The following is a 14,748-nucleotide window of genomic DNA, read 5'->3' as shown; positions in this document are numbered from 1 at the left end:
TCAAAATTTTGTTTAAATACCTTACTAGTATGACAAACACAATACTGCATTATTGAGGGTGATGCACCAAAGACTAGTAATACCAAGCAAGATCTCTCCTCACTAGAATGTGGACCTCAATTGAAAGTGAGTCTTTCCATGTAGAGAATCTCTAGTTTGGAATCTATTTTGTTTTAGAGTGTCTCTCTTTGTGGACGACTCTTTTCCGTCTTTTCCTTCATTTTGCTTCTATATGTGTCAACTCCTATGCTAAAGGGCTGACTTTGGATAATGAAGGTCGATTCTTTTTTCTTTCAAAACATTCTATTTTTCATAATTGAATTCTTTTCCTCCTCCTTCTTGATGGAGTCAACTCCTTTACTGAGGGGTTGATTCCTTTGATGGGGTCCACTCTGTTTCACCTTCAAAATTCTCAATTTCTTTGCACTCGACTCTCTTTATATGTTTGCCATGATATGGGGTCGGCTCCTTCCACAGGGGTAAACTCTTTTTGGTCATTTTCACCAAATGCTTAATTCGTGTTTTTTCTCTTTCAGTTGAAGGCTTCATATTTCTTACTAATGTGCTTGACTTCTATGCGTGAGCTTGACTCTTTCAACACTTGGCACTTTAATTTCTTCAATTTTCTAGCAGAAGTAGCTGATGTCTTGCTATGTGATCAACTCTTCTTGCCCATTTCACTCTTCTTGTCTCTTTTGGGTTCATTGTTTGCGCAAAATAAATCTCCATTTTTCTTGCTTGGTTAGACATTGTTGCTGAGTTGTCTAGATGATGTACTTTCTAGAATGAGCTACATACTTTTCTTTTTGTAAGGACCATTGGGTGGACCATGGCTAATCGAATGGATAAATTGTCAGAAATTTCTTTTCAGGGTTTTTTTAACTACACAAGACACTTAATGCATATCATTAGTAATGTTGGTGTACATCGATCATCAAAATGATCTCAAAGGTTATCTTAGGCCGACATCGAGACCCTTGAAAATTGAAGGAAACTCCATTTTTCAACTAGTCAAGTTGAAAGAAGATATCAATGACAAGAAAAAAAACAATCTGATATTCAAAATTTTTCCATCCAACAAATATCATAACCGATCAATTTGGAGTGCCTTATGCTTCCATTCAGATTAAGATCAACCTCCTTGATTTCTTTTATCGAGGCATACAAACTCCGTCCACTCTAAAAGATCGAATGAAAAAAATTCAAGAAATAACCAAGAAAATATAAAAAAAGGTATATCTTATTTAATTATGCCTAATTTTTTATAGATGCATGTTCAATTTCTGTTTACTACATGAAATATAATGGGATTGAGGAGATTAAATCAGAGGCTGTCTTTTGTCCCTTAAATGAGTTTCATTGAAGAGATAAAATCACTATTTGGTGACACTTATGGCAGGAGAAGCAAGGGCTGGCATTTCTAATATCACCTTTGTAATTTAAAAGAGATGATTTTCTAGATGAAAACATCTCTATGTGACTTTCTTACGATCACAAACTTACCCAAGTTTGAAACTGAAAGAAATGTAAAGGAATATAAAGAATTTCTACATTGGGAACCTTATCGTTTAGAATATCCAAAAATATTCAAGAAATACAAAATATTAAAAATTGAAAGAAATAACCTAGAAACATTATATAAGATACTTGTATTCAGCTTTATGAATAATTTCACTTCTATTGCCTTTAGACTAAAGTTTTTTACCTAAGGTGTAATTTTGATAAAATTGGAAAAACACCTACAAGATAATAATTGTCACTTCTAATTAATGTTAAAGGATATATTTATTATGGGAAAGGTGGTTTCTTAGTTTAATTTTCTACAATTAGGAACCACTTAAAAGTTGACAAGGTGAGTTAGAGTAATGTGGCATGTATCAACCTCAAGAATCACCATAACTGGTAAGGCCTGTATGGTTACTTCTAATATGCACCATGTGTTGGATTTGATTGGGTATATTTCATCTCTCAAAGCTAATATCAACACCCCTAAAGTCCAGCACATATTACTCACACGATATAAGTGACAATGGTATCCCTTGGTAAGAGAACTAAAGGAATGAAATTCCAAATGATGCTATAAATATTTGAGGGGAGCGATTACAAAGACATCCCATTAAATTTCGCATATTGGATAGATAATGAAGGTGATTGTGAAGTGTCCAAATGATGCAGGCATGTGTAAGACTCTTGTGAAGGGATCTAGGTTGATGACTGGTTCAATCTCAAATTACAACCTTATTAGGGAGCTTTGATTTTATCCATGACAACTAAAATCTCTCTTAAAAGTGTATTAGAACCTTCACATATATGCATGGTCACATACATGCAGGGGGGGGGGGGGGTGATTATGTATATTATAATGCCAATTGTATAGTTTACATTCATGCACAGTAATGAAGGTACACATGGAAGCAATTATATAAAAAGTACACAATGGATTTTTAGAGGCTTCACAATCCTCATGTGGATTGCTTGTCCACCCCATAAATGTTTCTACACCTTGAAGCTATTCTTTTTAGGAATTAGACACCATAATTCCAAACCAATGAGAGTAATAATAATAAATATAGAACAAAGCAAAAGAAAACACAAAAAATAACAAGATTTATACAGGTTCGCTTCAATGAGACTACGTCCTGCCTTCCACTGCTGTAGTAATCCACTAGCAAGATGAAGTAGTTTACCAGAGAAATTACACACACTTAAAAGTGTTCTCTCTAACCTCTCTCAGGCTACAACTCCAGCTCATTCTTGGTGATGATAAAACCCTAACAACAATGTCTCTCAATTATAAAGAGAAAATTAGGGCAACCACGATACAAGGGTAAAATTCCCAAACTGCCCTTAATGAAACAACAGTTAATATATCATGGATATGTGTACCAACTCAACATTGATTAGGCTCCATAAATTAACACTTCTAAGTTTGGGTAGTCCTACAACATCTACAACAAATAATCTCTAAGAACAATTATAATGTTATGCACAGTGATTCGCCAACCAACTCGCATACCACACTCTCACTAAGATTTACAGTAGTTAATTAAGCACACTAGCCTAGACCCACAAAAGAATCTTCCAGCAACTAAATAGGCTATACGAGAATAGACCAAAGGGATTGTCAATACCTCTTGCTTATGTCTGACACTCATGCCATAGAAATTACAATTCCACCAATCAGAAAGTACAATTGGGAAAGAAGACTAATGGGAAAAGCAAGAAATTCCCCTTATTTTCCTTTTTGTTTTTTTTCTTCTTCCTCCTCCCTTTCCTCTCCATCTTCTTCTCCTTTTCCATCTCAGATCTTTGTTCGCTATGATACCATGTTGATTTCTAGTGCCAATACATTAACCCAAGAGATTTCAAGGAGAGGAGAGAAGAGACTCTAGCTCCAGGAAGAGAGAAGAGAAGAAACTAAGGGAGATAGAAGATACAAAGTGAGAGAGGTATGGCGAATTTGAGCGAAGAGGAAGTGGCTTCAATGCTCTACCCCATACCTTGAGGCTATATTTATAGTTGTGAGAATGTGTTTACAATGACTATAATCCCCTTAGGGCTACATGTTTAAAAAGGAAAGAAACATAAGAGGTCATACACCAGCTTGTATATTTACAATTCTCTCTCATCTCCATGGAAGTTCTCCTCATTTACTAGTCATGCCACCCCTACACATGTGGCTGTCTTTTTACACAATTTTCTCTTTCCTACCCCACAGGACCATCTCCCTTACCGGTGTTGATATAATTGAACTACTTGGATTGGAGAAAGGAGGAGAATTCCTCCACCCAGACTATTTTACAAATAATGTTGTTGGGCTGCCATGGCAAGATCAATGAAAACTTGGTCTCAACACTATGTCGGTTTTAAATATAATTCTCAATGTAAATTTTCAGTCATGTTGGTATAAACCGTTCAGAAAGTTGAGGCTTTTTGCTGCTACTTGACCATTTCTACTTCAGATGTCGATTTCTCTTTCTATAAAAATCTAATTGCAATAATTCTTTTTGAATTGGATTCAAGACTCAAAGATATTTCCAAAAGTATATAATTTTCTATATGAAAATCATCGTAAGAGAGTGAGAAATCCAATGAAAAATAAATTTGGGAAAGAAGACTAAAGGTAAAAATGAGAAACTACTCTTTTTTTCCTTTCCTTTTTCTTTTTCTTCTTCTTCCTCCTTTTATTCTCCATCTTCTTCTCCTTTTCCATGTCAAATCTTTGCCACTTTAATACCATGTTGATTTCAAGGGAAAACACATTAACTCAAGAGATCTCAAGGGAAGGAGAGAAGAGAGGAGAGAAGAAACCAAGGAAGAGAGGAGAGAAGAAACCAAGGAACAAAGGAGAGAAGAAAAGAGAGGAGAGAAGAAACCAAGGAAGAGAAAGAAGAAGAAAAAAGATAGATGTGTATGAACGAATTTGAGCCAAGAGGAAGATGCTTGAATGCTCTACTCAGTACCTTGATGTTATATTTATAGTTGTGGGGATCTTTATAAGAACTAAAATGCCCTTGGGGCTACATGCTACAAAAGGAAAAGGACATAAGAGGACATACACCAACTTTGCATAATTATTTACTAGCCATGCCACCCCTACACACATGGGTGTCTTTTAACATTTTATAAAGTTTTTCAGTTAAAGCTAAATATTTTAGTGCTTGGATTTTAAAATATGATTCAAATACTTCATTACTTGATTTATGGGAATTTTTCATTTGATTTTCATATCATAGAAGGCTCAACATCTTTGTATTGAGTGATTGATTAGTTGACTTCCTAGCATTACCAGCTTTGCAGCTGTATTTTTAATGTCTTTTAGTTTAATAGTTATTCATTAGAGCTCCTAAATTTTTGGTAGATTCACCTTATGATTGAGTGTAATCTTGTTTTGAGTTTCATTATAATATTTGTTTACCAAGAGGCTCAATTGTGCTTTAACTTAGACAAACAATCCTTGCATTTGTAAATCATTAATCAAGACTTGAATAAACTAATCGGTAACTACTGAAAATCCCATAATTAGATATAAGTACTTATACCTAATAGCTGTTGAAGGTCTCATCATGAGGGCATGAAGTAGCTTTATGTCGATGACCATTAGCATGATAAGAAGAGGTTTAATCCGACAATAGGATGATAAATAACCAAAGGAAGGAGAAGACTATTGAACATGAACAATGTACAACATGGTTGAGATTGAGACTAACCTGGAGAACCTGGTGAAGAGAGACTAACCTGGACTGGAGCCAAAGCCATGCAGAAATGGAGAGGAAAGTGGGGCGACTACTTATGTGATTATACAGGTTGTAGCATCTCAGCAGAAGAACCTATGACCTGGAAAAAGTAAAAGGGGTTCACAACTGTTAAGCTCGTCAAAGCTTTCAAAAATGTAACTCCGCCAGCCAATCTTAACCTGCTCTAGTAGATGCTTTACCATCTCTGCTTGTCTCTAGAACTCGTTGAGATCCTCTAACATTTTGATAAATGCAGAAAGTGCTTGCTTAAACAAAATAAAATATTACCTGCCTAAACCGATAGAAAGGACCTACTTCCTTCCTTCCCAAACTCCATGAGAAGTCTCCACAGTAGCCAGTAATATACAGAAACCTTTAAAAATGGGAAGAAGAGCAGACGGGCAAGGATATAAGGGTAATATTCGACCTTACTAGGTGGTTACATCCTCCCAATTGCTGGTGGGCCTCGTCCTTCTCGTCCCTCGGGAACTCCGCTTCTAATCCTCACTACTTTTCGCACCAATCGGACGTTACCATTCTTCATTACGCCAGCTAATTATTTCCCAGAATTGTTAATCTGAAGTGGGAAATGGGCCTACTCAATTCATTCTGGTTTTTGAACGATTTCTTTTATTTCCTCGTTAAAGCCATTACATTTTTAACTAGTTGTATGATTGAGTGCCACTTGAAATCAATATTAGTGGACTCTTTTACTCTCAAATCGTATCTTACATGCTAGTATGTTTATTTATGGAGCATTTGAAAGGACTTGCAAAGTATTGAAATGTGAGGATAAGATTTCAAATCTAAGTATTTATATGCATGTACTTTGAGATATATCAATGATAATTGGTCAACGACGGTGAACTAGTAATAGTACATAGTGGGATTGGCTTTGTGTGATTTGAAAGCCAATCCCAAATTTATATTGAACTTATATTTTTAAATCATCATTATTAAGTATATTGTCAAATCAAGTCAAATACTATTTTGAATTGTTGATTACATTAAGTAGGTATATAGGATTAGAGTACCTGTTTGTTTGTGTTTTGATTATTAAAATCTACTTATTGAGAGGTAATTCACAATGAACTATATTATAAGCAATCATAGCAATTTGGGTCAAGCCTTATGTAGCAAGACCTTGTTCACCCCAAAGTTTTTGGGAGAACCTATTGTGGTTGAGTAGAAGATAGGAAGTTGTATTTTCTGTTGTGTGAGAATAAGACCTTGTGTAAGTAGGTGGTGCTGAAAATCCCTTAAATCTAGGCTTGTGTAGCCTAAGTTAGCTACTAAAAAATCCTTTTGTGGGTCTAGGCCAGTGTACCTAATTAATTGTTGCAAAAATAAGTGAGAGAGTGGTATGTAAGTTAGTTGTTGTGGTCAATTAAGTTGTGTCCCTATGTGGGCAATATTTCAATTAGCCTTAGAGATGATTTGCTATAGATGTCATAGGACAACCCAAGATTAGTAGAGCCTTAAGGTGGAAATCATTTTGGATTGTGGACTAGCATTCTACAGAAGGACTATGAACCCTCTAAAAGTCATGTGTACTTTGTTTGTATTGCTTCCACATGTACCTTGATCACTTTGCTTGAATATTGGTGTTGTACTTTAAATTGAACCAACCCTCCAACCCACCCACTTTAGGTTTGTTCTTCATCATACCTATTCGAGTTCTAATACACTTGATAAGAGATTTTGATTGTCTTAGATGAAAACAAAGGTCCCTAATAAGGTTGTAATTTTATATTGAACCAATCATCAAAGCCTTCTCCATAAATCCATGTTTTGATGATAAAAAATATAGGCTATTGATGTTTTTATTTTAAGTGTGCACAAAGTATGAATTTCTCAAAAAGAGTCAACTCCACAAGAAAGGAGTCAAGAACATGAACGAGTAGAAGGTTATAATATTCAAAGTTGCATTGCCTAACTCAATTGTAAGATGATGAAGTCGATCACATATCCATGGAGCTGACTACTGTCAACAAAAAAGTTTAAACATTCATTACAAGCAATAATTTAAAAGTTGATGGATTTAAGCACATGATAGATGGAGTCGAGCACATGTCTCTAGAGCTGAATATAATCAGCAATTGTTAAGAAAGGAGTTCAAAAGTCGTTACAAACAATGGTTGAAAAGAAGAGTCAAGCACATCTACAAACAGTCAAACACAAACTCAAAAAATTCAAAATTCAAAAAATATCAATTTAGAAATATGGAGCTGACTGCATAGTTAGGGAGTCAAACCCATGCACTCAACAATAAGCTAAAATCAGTCAAATCTAACTTACAAACTGTTTTGATTTAATTAAGGAGTTGATCACTATAGGAGGAACCAAGGTATAGGATTTTATCTCCACTCCAAGGAGTCTACCTCTTGTAGGAAAACATAAGATGACTAAACCTGAAAAGGGTCATTGGATCAAATGGGTTCAATCCCAAAGCAAAGGACTCAACCCCATGTTCCAGAAATGGAATTTCAAGCATATCAACAGGCAATATCTTTGGTTGTAGACCTCAAAATTTTGTAAGTGTTATACCAAAATGACATTTAGCACAAATATTTTATTTTAATTATTTTTTCATATTTTTAAAATTTTATATACTAAGTTTTTGGCAAAATCTAGAAACAAGCCAGTAAACAAGTAACAACTACTTTTTTTTAATAGAATTTCAATTCTATAAATGCACAAGCCTTCTCTAGCTTTAAAAAGCATCTTAGTGTTGGCCCAAGTGGCTTCTCAAGAGGGGGTGAATTGAGAATATCAAATTAAAATTATGTTGTACGTGTAATAAAAATTCGTGCTTAAAAGCAATTCAATGTAAATCAAACATGCACACACCATAGGAGATAAAAGAATTTTTCTTATCAATGTTCCCCTATCAGTATTCACCGATCAAGAACCCTTGCTTGGGATATTCCATTATTCAAAATCTCTAATAGCCAGAATTATATAAACAAATTTTTGTCTCTCTTTAAGCCATGTGAAGCTCAATACATGCTTTTACAACACCGATCTCCTCAAGAGATTGCTTCTAGATTCTAGCTCTAGCTAGCCCTTTCTATCTAGATTCTATAGGTTCTAGATGAAGATTTCACAAATTTAAGAAAAAAGAAAAAGAAAAATGTACATCCTTAGTAGGTGAGATCCTTCTCCTTGAGAGACCCAAACTTCCTCTTCCTTGGGAACACTATGTGAAGTGATTGAAGGAGCTTGACTATATATGAATGCGAAGATGGGATGGAAAGAGATGTGAAATTTCAAAAAATATGGCTCACTCTTTCACACTAAAACACTTTTGAAAGATTTTACAAGATTGAGAGTAAAGGCTTAATATATTTGCCACTAAATGTTGATTAACTTCTCAAAACATTGTTTGGTGGAGTATTTATAACTTCTACAACTCAAACTCATTAATTTTTGCCTATATGCAAAAATTGATACTTTAATTAATCGATCGTTGTTAAGTGATTGATCGATCAATCAATCATAACAATTGTTTTTCTGTTAGACACTGACTTACTGATCGATGGATTGATTGATCACGTTGGTGTAAAAAATTTAAGTTTACCTATCATTGACTAGGAGATGATCGATCAATTAGAATTCCCCTGGGCTGTGCAAAACAAGTACAATCAATCAGTGCATTTCTCATGATCGATCATGCTTTATGTCCCTGACTGGCAAGATTCTGTTTGATAGATCAATTACGTGGGATGCTCGATTATTCCATGTAAAATTTGCTTGCCAAGGCAGAATTGATTGATCAATCTAAAAGGGATGATCGATCATGCTTTATAGCATGGAATGACCATGTTCTGGATGATGGATCAATCGACTATGGTTGATTAATCATGCTTTATATTTTTGGCCTGCATACTTCTAGATGATCGATCATTGGTAGAGGTTGTTCGATCATTCCAGTGCCAGTTCAACAATGTTGACATTTTAAGCATTAGAATATTTTTCTTTAAGTGCTCTGTGATGTTTATGATGTTCCTAAACATGTCTATATGCAATTGATGACCTAAAGCTCAAATTTCACAATTGTACTTAAAGAAGGGAGATTAGGAATACTCTCTTACATTGTGATTCAGTTTGGACATTTGACTTTTATATTTGAACTCTAGTCTTCTTGTTGTCTTCTTCCTTGAAACTGATTCTTTAAGAGATGTCTTTCAATGATGTTTGAGGTTGTTGGAAGATATGATGTAATTAGAGTGTCATCGATGTAATATATTTTTTTGTCTCTTCTTGACTTTTACTAGGATAATTGTAATATTGTTACTCCATAACCCCATTCTTCCTCCTTTTTTCTCCTCAACGTGTGTTCTCTTCTTTACCCAAGATGGTATCAGAGCAGTGATTCATTTTCAGGACTCATTGCTATGGACTTCTTTGCCGCTCGGATTATGAGGTATTAAGGCGTTGTTCGGTGTTGAAGACTTCATTGGCGTTTTGTTTGAAGAAGACTGCCCATGCTGATCTGAAGAAGATATGCTCCCTCTATTGACTTCTCTATGAAACAATAGATATATCATGCTGGTCCTTGGCACCTATTTCATGCAAGAAGTATTTGTTTCTTGGTATTTGCTTCAGTAAGATAGGTGTTTCTTATTTTTGGAAAACAAGACCGAAGCAGAAAGATAAATGTGATGATCTTCGATTGATTATCCGCTACTGGTTGAACGCTAATTTACTCTACTGGTAAAGTTTTGTTTATTCCAAAACTTTTGTTGTTTCATCCAATCTGAAATTCAGAATGATCAGTTTGCTACTGCTGTAAGAGAAGCAGTATGGGATCCTGGAAAGCTAGTGTGTTTTTTGTTGTAAGATGTTAGATTATTTTGTTGAAAACTACTAATGATCATTATCTGAATTCTTGTGAGGCTTGACAAATTCTGGAAATTTGCTCGAATCGAAGATTCAATTGCAAAGCTGGAGCATCCATCTGCTAATCTTGGTTCCACATATGCTAATAATCGATTGTTTGCAGAATAATCTCTTTGGTTGTTGTTGATTAATTTGCTAATAATCCAAGAAAAAAAAGATTACTGCTTCAATAACTTGCTCTATTTTGGCCAGCTAAAGTCATTACTTACTATGTTTGGTCATCAGTGATTCTGTTGTTGGCAGATTTTAGTATCACGTAGCATGCTAATCATCCTGTTGGCTGGTATTCTACTAGACCTCACTGATTGATCTCTGAATGAGCTAGCATTCCTATTGGACTTCGCTGATTATTCTCTGGACAATCTTGCATTCTGTTGGCATCGTAATTTTTGAAAAGTTAGTGATTTATCTGAATTAAGAATTGAACACCATTGTTCCTTATCTTGGAAAGCTCTACTTTAAGCTATCTTGGCAAATTGCTGGATTGACGGCATTACGTCACGGTGTTGCTTGGCTTGGATATTTTAAACTAGAAAGTTGTTGTTTTCATATCTTTCTTTGTTTTGCATTGCTATTTTTGGTTGGAACCTTCATTTTTTCTGGCTTGTCTCCTTCGCTGGCCTTTCCATTATCTCCCGAGCCACCTTGGAGATTTAATCATTGTTTGGAAAGTTGTTTTTTTACCAGCAGGCCCACTTAATCTTTTGATCTTCTGCTAGTTTTTTATCTGGTCCAACACTGGCAGATGGAACCATTCCTTCAGATAAAAAAATCTTGGTTTGTGTTTCTTCATTTAGAAAAGTGTTGAGCTTATGCAGGAAGCTGTGGCTGGTTTGGCAACAGAGTGTTTTTTCTCCGATTGATAATTTGATGTCCGTAGTATCTTTATTCTATATCTTTGCTTACTTTAATCCCAGTTGGAACTGAAGATCTCTATTGCAGTTTTGGATGTCTCTGTAATTGGATTAATCCTTATTATTCAGGCTTCATCAAGTTGGCTATGTATCTTGCTGGTTGGTATCTTCATTCAAAAACTTTCTTGATTGGCAGCTTCATTGGCTGGTATATTCATTCAAAAGTGATTTCAGTATGAGCTGGAAGTTTATTCCAAGCCATGAATCCCAGCCGGTAGTTTTATTCTGAGCCATGAATCTCAATTGGTTTATTTGGCTTCCATCTGACTTCTGAAACCAAGATTGGGGCATGCCAGGAATGTGCAATTCAAGGCACGAGTGACACTTCAGAGCCCCTAACATTTGCTTGATAATACCAAATCAAGTTCCAAGCTTGGGTCTCTTGACTCAGCCTGACTCGGACCAGGTTAACTCAGACACATGAGCCCATTATTCGGACTTTGAGCCCATTATTTTGAGTCTTAATTTTTGGTAGAGCCAGATTGGTCTCTTCACTCAGCTTCACCCAGAATCTTGACTTGGTCCCTTGACTCGGCGTGACTCATTTAATTTTTACTTGGATTATTACCTTAGATTATCATCAACTTATTACTTGGTGTACAACTTCCTTATTCAAGGATGGACTCATTGTAGTTTATTTCATGTGTCCTTATTAAGAACTTTCATTATTCACTAGTTATCCGTTACTATATAACTGCATATTTGGTACGTGTTATTTGGGCATTGGCTCATTACCGCAACTGGTATTATGTCTTTTTTATTGGGACATTATTATTGAAGAAGAAATCCTTAGTTGCTTGCCTCAGATTCATTATTTGCTAACTATTGTTGGCATTGGTTCGTATGATGATGAATTTGAATTACTTGAAAAAATAAAGCACATGATGACCCTGACTTCTTCATCTTATCTTCCTCATTATCCATATTATCCTTTTATTATTTGGCAGCCTTTCTCCTACCATCCTTTATTTGACTCTCACTTACCCCCTTAGCACTAAGGTGAAACGGTTCCCATTTAGGCTTATTGTTCAAGTAGGTCCAATTAAGTCCATGTGGATTAGTTGAAGTGGACAACAGGTTGAAACTATATTCTTGGCATTGAAATAAATTTTGTGTTGCTTTTCTAGTTGGCAAGTATCACAAGGACTCTCTCTTACAAATTTTTGATCTGGTAGTCCTCTCACAAGATTCTTTTTCACTAGTTTGTTCAAGAAATTTATTCCTATATGTCCTAGTCTCTTATGCCATAACCAAGATTTATCCATTTTTGCACCCAAACAGAAGGCACTAGTTGAGGGTAAATTGACTATGTTCACTACATAGAGATTTCTATTTCTATGTCTCTCTAGAACTAGTTCATCATTTTCTTTCTTTACTAAGCATTTGTCCTTTTCAAATGAAACTTTGTTTCCTTTATAAAAAATTGACTAATGTAAGCAAGTCATGCATCAACCCTTCTACATAATACACATCAGATATGAAAGAGGTTGAGGTACTTATTTTACCAATTCCTTTTATGGTACCTTTGTTATTGTCTCTGAAACTTACATGACCTCCATCTTTGGGATTGAGTTCAATGAGCTTCTTCTTATCACTGGTCATGTGCCTCGAGCAACCACTATCAAAAATCCAAAAATTTTTTGGTGCCTTGGCTTGGAGACATACCTAGATCACTGTTGAATTTATGGGAAAGATAAAACTTTATTTACTTGTTGTAATCAGTGTACAAGAACCTCTATTTATAATAGAGGAAGGTAGTAGAGTCCAATTACAATAAAACTACCTTTGTCCCAATTACACCCAAACTCTAACACTGAAAGATAAGTCCTAGCATAATTAAATAACTCAATATAGATAAAAGACAAACCTAACTCAAACTAAAAATCTTCTAGGACGTGACCATTAGATAAAGATACTTTCTTGAGTCCTTCTTGATCTTCCAACTGATGTGATAAGGATGCCAAGTCATGGTAATCGTTGTGGGCCCTACTTATTATGGCCTTGGGCCCATCTTGTGGGCCTTCTTTGGTTGTTTTGTCTATCTTATTATACTCTTAGATATGTGGGCCTTCCTTGGTCATGTGGGCTTGAACCTTATCTTCCAACAATCATGAAAAGTTTAATCCTAAGAGATCCATTTTAGGTTGGGTCCCTTTGGGATAACATTTGAGGTTCTATCTTATTTGGGTTTGATGCCTTTTTAATTCTTAACTTCACAAATGTGATCATAGTGACTCATCTCATTGCAATAGTGGCATCTAATGTGAGGAATGGGAGAAAATTTATTGTTTTGCTTTGTACTATTCTTTCCAACTTTCTTCTTAGGTGTGGATTTGAGAGAGAAGTTTGACTTGATGTTCTAAGTCTAAACTCTTCTTTTAAAATGCAAGTCAATCACATGGTAGCTTGTCTATCAATCCATTTATTCTTGAGGCATTTTCTATATATATTTCATTAGCTCCCTTCATGACAACAAGCTCTTCTTTGAGCCTTGCAATCTCATGTAATTGAGCATTGCATTTTTCTTTATATTTGTTTAGACAATGAATAGACTTTTTTCTTCATCCCAAGCTGAGATCAAAACTTTCTTCTTTTTGTTCTTGGGATTTTTGCTTGTAGATGGGGTTCATTCTTCAAGCTTTGGATATTTGTTCCTTCTATGTCCTAGTTTCCCACACTCAAAACAAACATTAGTTTCCTTATAGAATTTGTCATTTTGAGTTCTATATTGGCTTTTTATGAAATTCTTCTTTTTCCTATAGATTCTTTACAGATGTCTAGTGATGAAACTTACGTCATCAGAGCTTTCTTCACTAGAGTTACTTTCAACACTCATCTTGGCCGTAAGAGCAATTTTCTTCGCTTGCTCTTCCTCAACATCTTGAGGTTCCATCTCATAAGTGAGAAGGATTCACAGTAGCTCTTCTGAGCTTATAGTTCTAAAGTTATCATTCTCATGCAAGGTTATCTTCCTCGTCTCTCTTGACTTTGGAAGTGCCTTGAGTAGCTTGTCATTTTGTCTATAGAAGGAAGTCTCTTCTCCTAGATTGTTCAACTCATTAATTATATGAGTGAACCTAGAGTTCATCTCAGATATTGACTCACCTAGTTTCATTTTGAATTCATCGTCTTGGGCTAGCAATACGCTAATTCTAGAGTCTTTTACTCTAGTGATTCCTTCATGTGTGACTTCTAGTTTCTCCCAAATTTTCTTGACAATTTTACATGTGGAGACCCTATTGAACTCATTTGGTTCTAGGTTTAAGGCCTTAGAGATTGTCTTGAGCTGCTCTTTGTCTTTCCTAGTTAGCTCATTGAATTCATTTTCAATTGGAAGGCCATATTCAAGTTTTTGAGGCTTAAAAGGACCATTCTTTGTTACATGCTATATTTCCAAATTCATAGATTGAAGAAAGAACTTCATTCTTACCATCGAATATCCATAGTTTGTTCCATTGAACAAAGGTGGCTAGTTGGCATATTGTTCTTCGGGAAGGAACAATTTGTCTTGAGATGCCATTTTTTTTTTCAAAATCAAGAGGATTTTGATTTCAATTCAGTGTTTGGCACCAATTGTTGGTTCAATGGCTTCTCAAGGGGAGGATGAATTGAGAATATCGAATAAAAATTAAGTTACACGTGTAATAAAAAATATGCATAAAAGTAAATCAAACCATACATACACCATAGGAGAC

The sequence above is a fragment of the Aristolochia californica genome, unplaced genomic scaffold, assembly GCF_029961685.1.
Source record: "Aristolochia californica isolate CCGP_79_NKW_82.1479 unplaced genomic scaffold, dmAriCali1.0.hap1 SCAF_8, whole genome shotgun sequence".
NCBI classification, from domain to species: domain Eukaryota; kingdom Viridiplantae; phylum Streptophyta; class Magnoliopsida; order Piperales; family Aristolochiaceae; genus Aristolochia; species Aristolochia californica.
Note: the sequence above shows the minus strand (reverse complement) of the source record.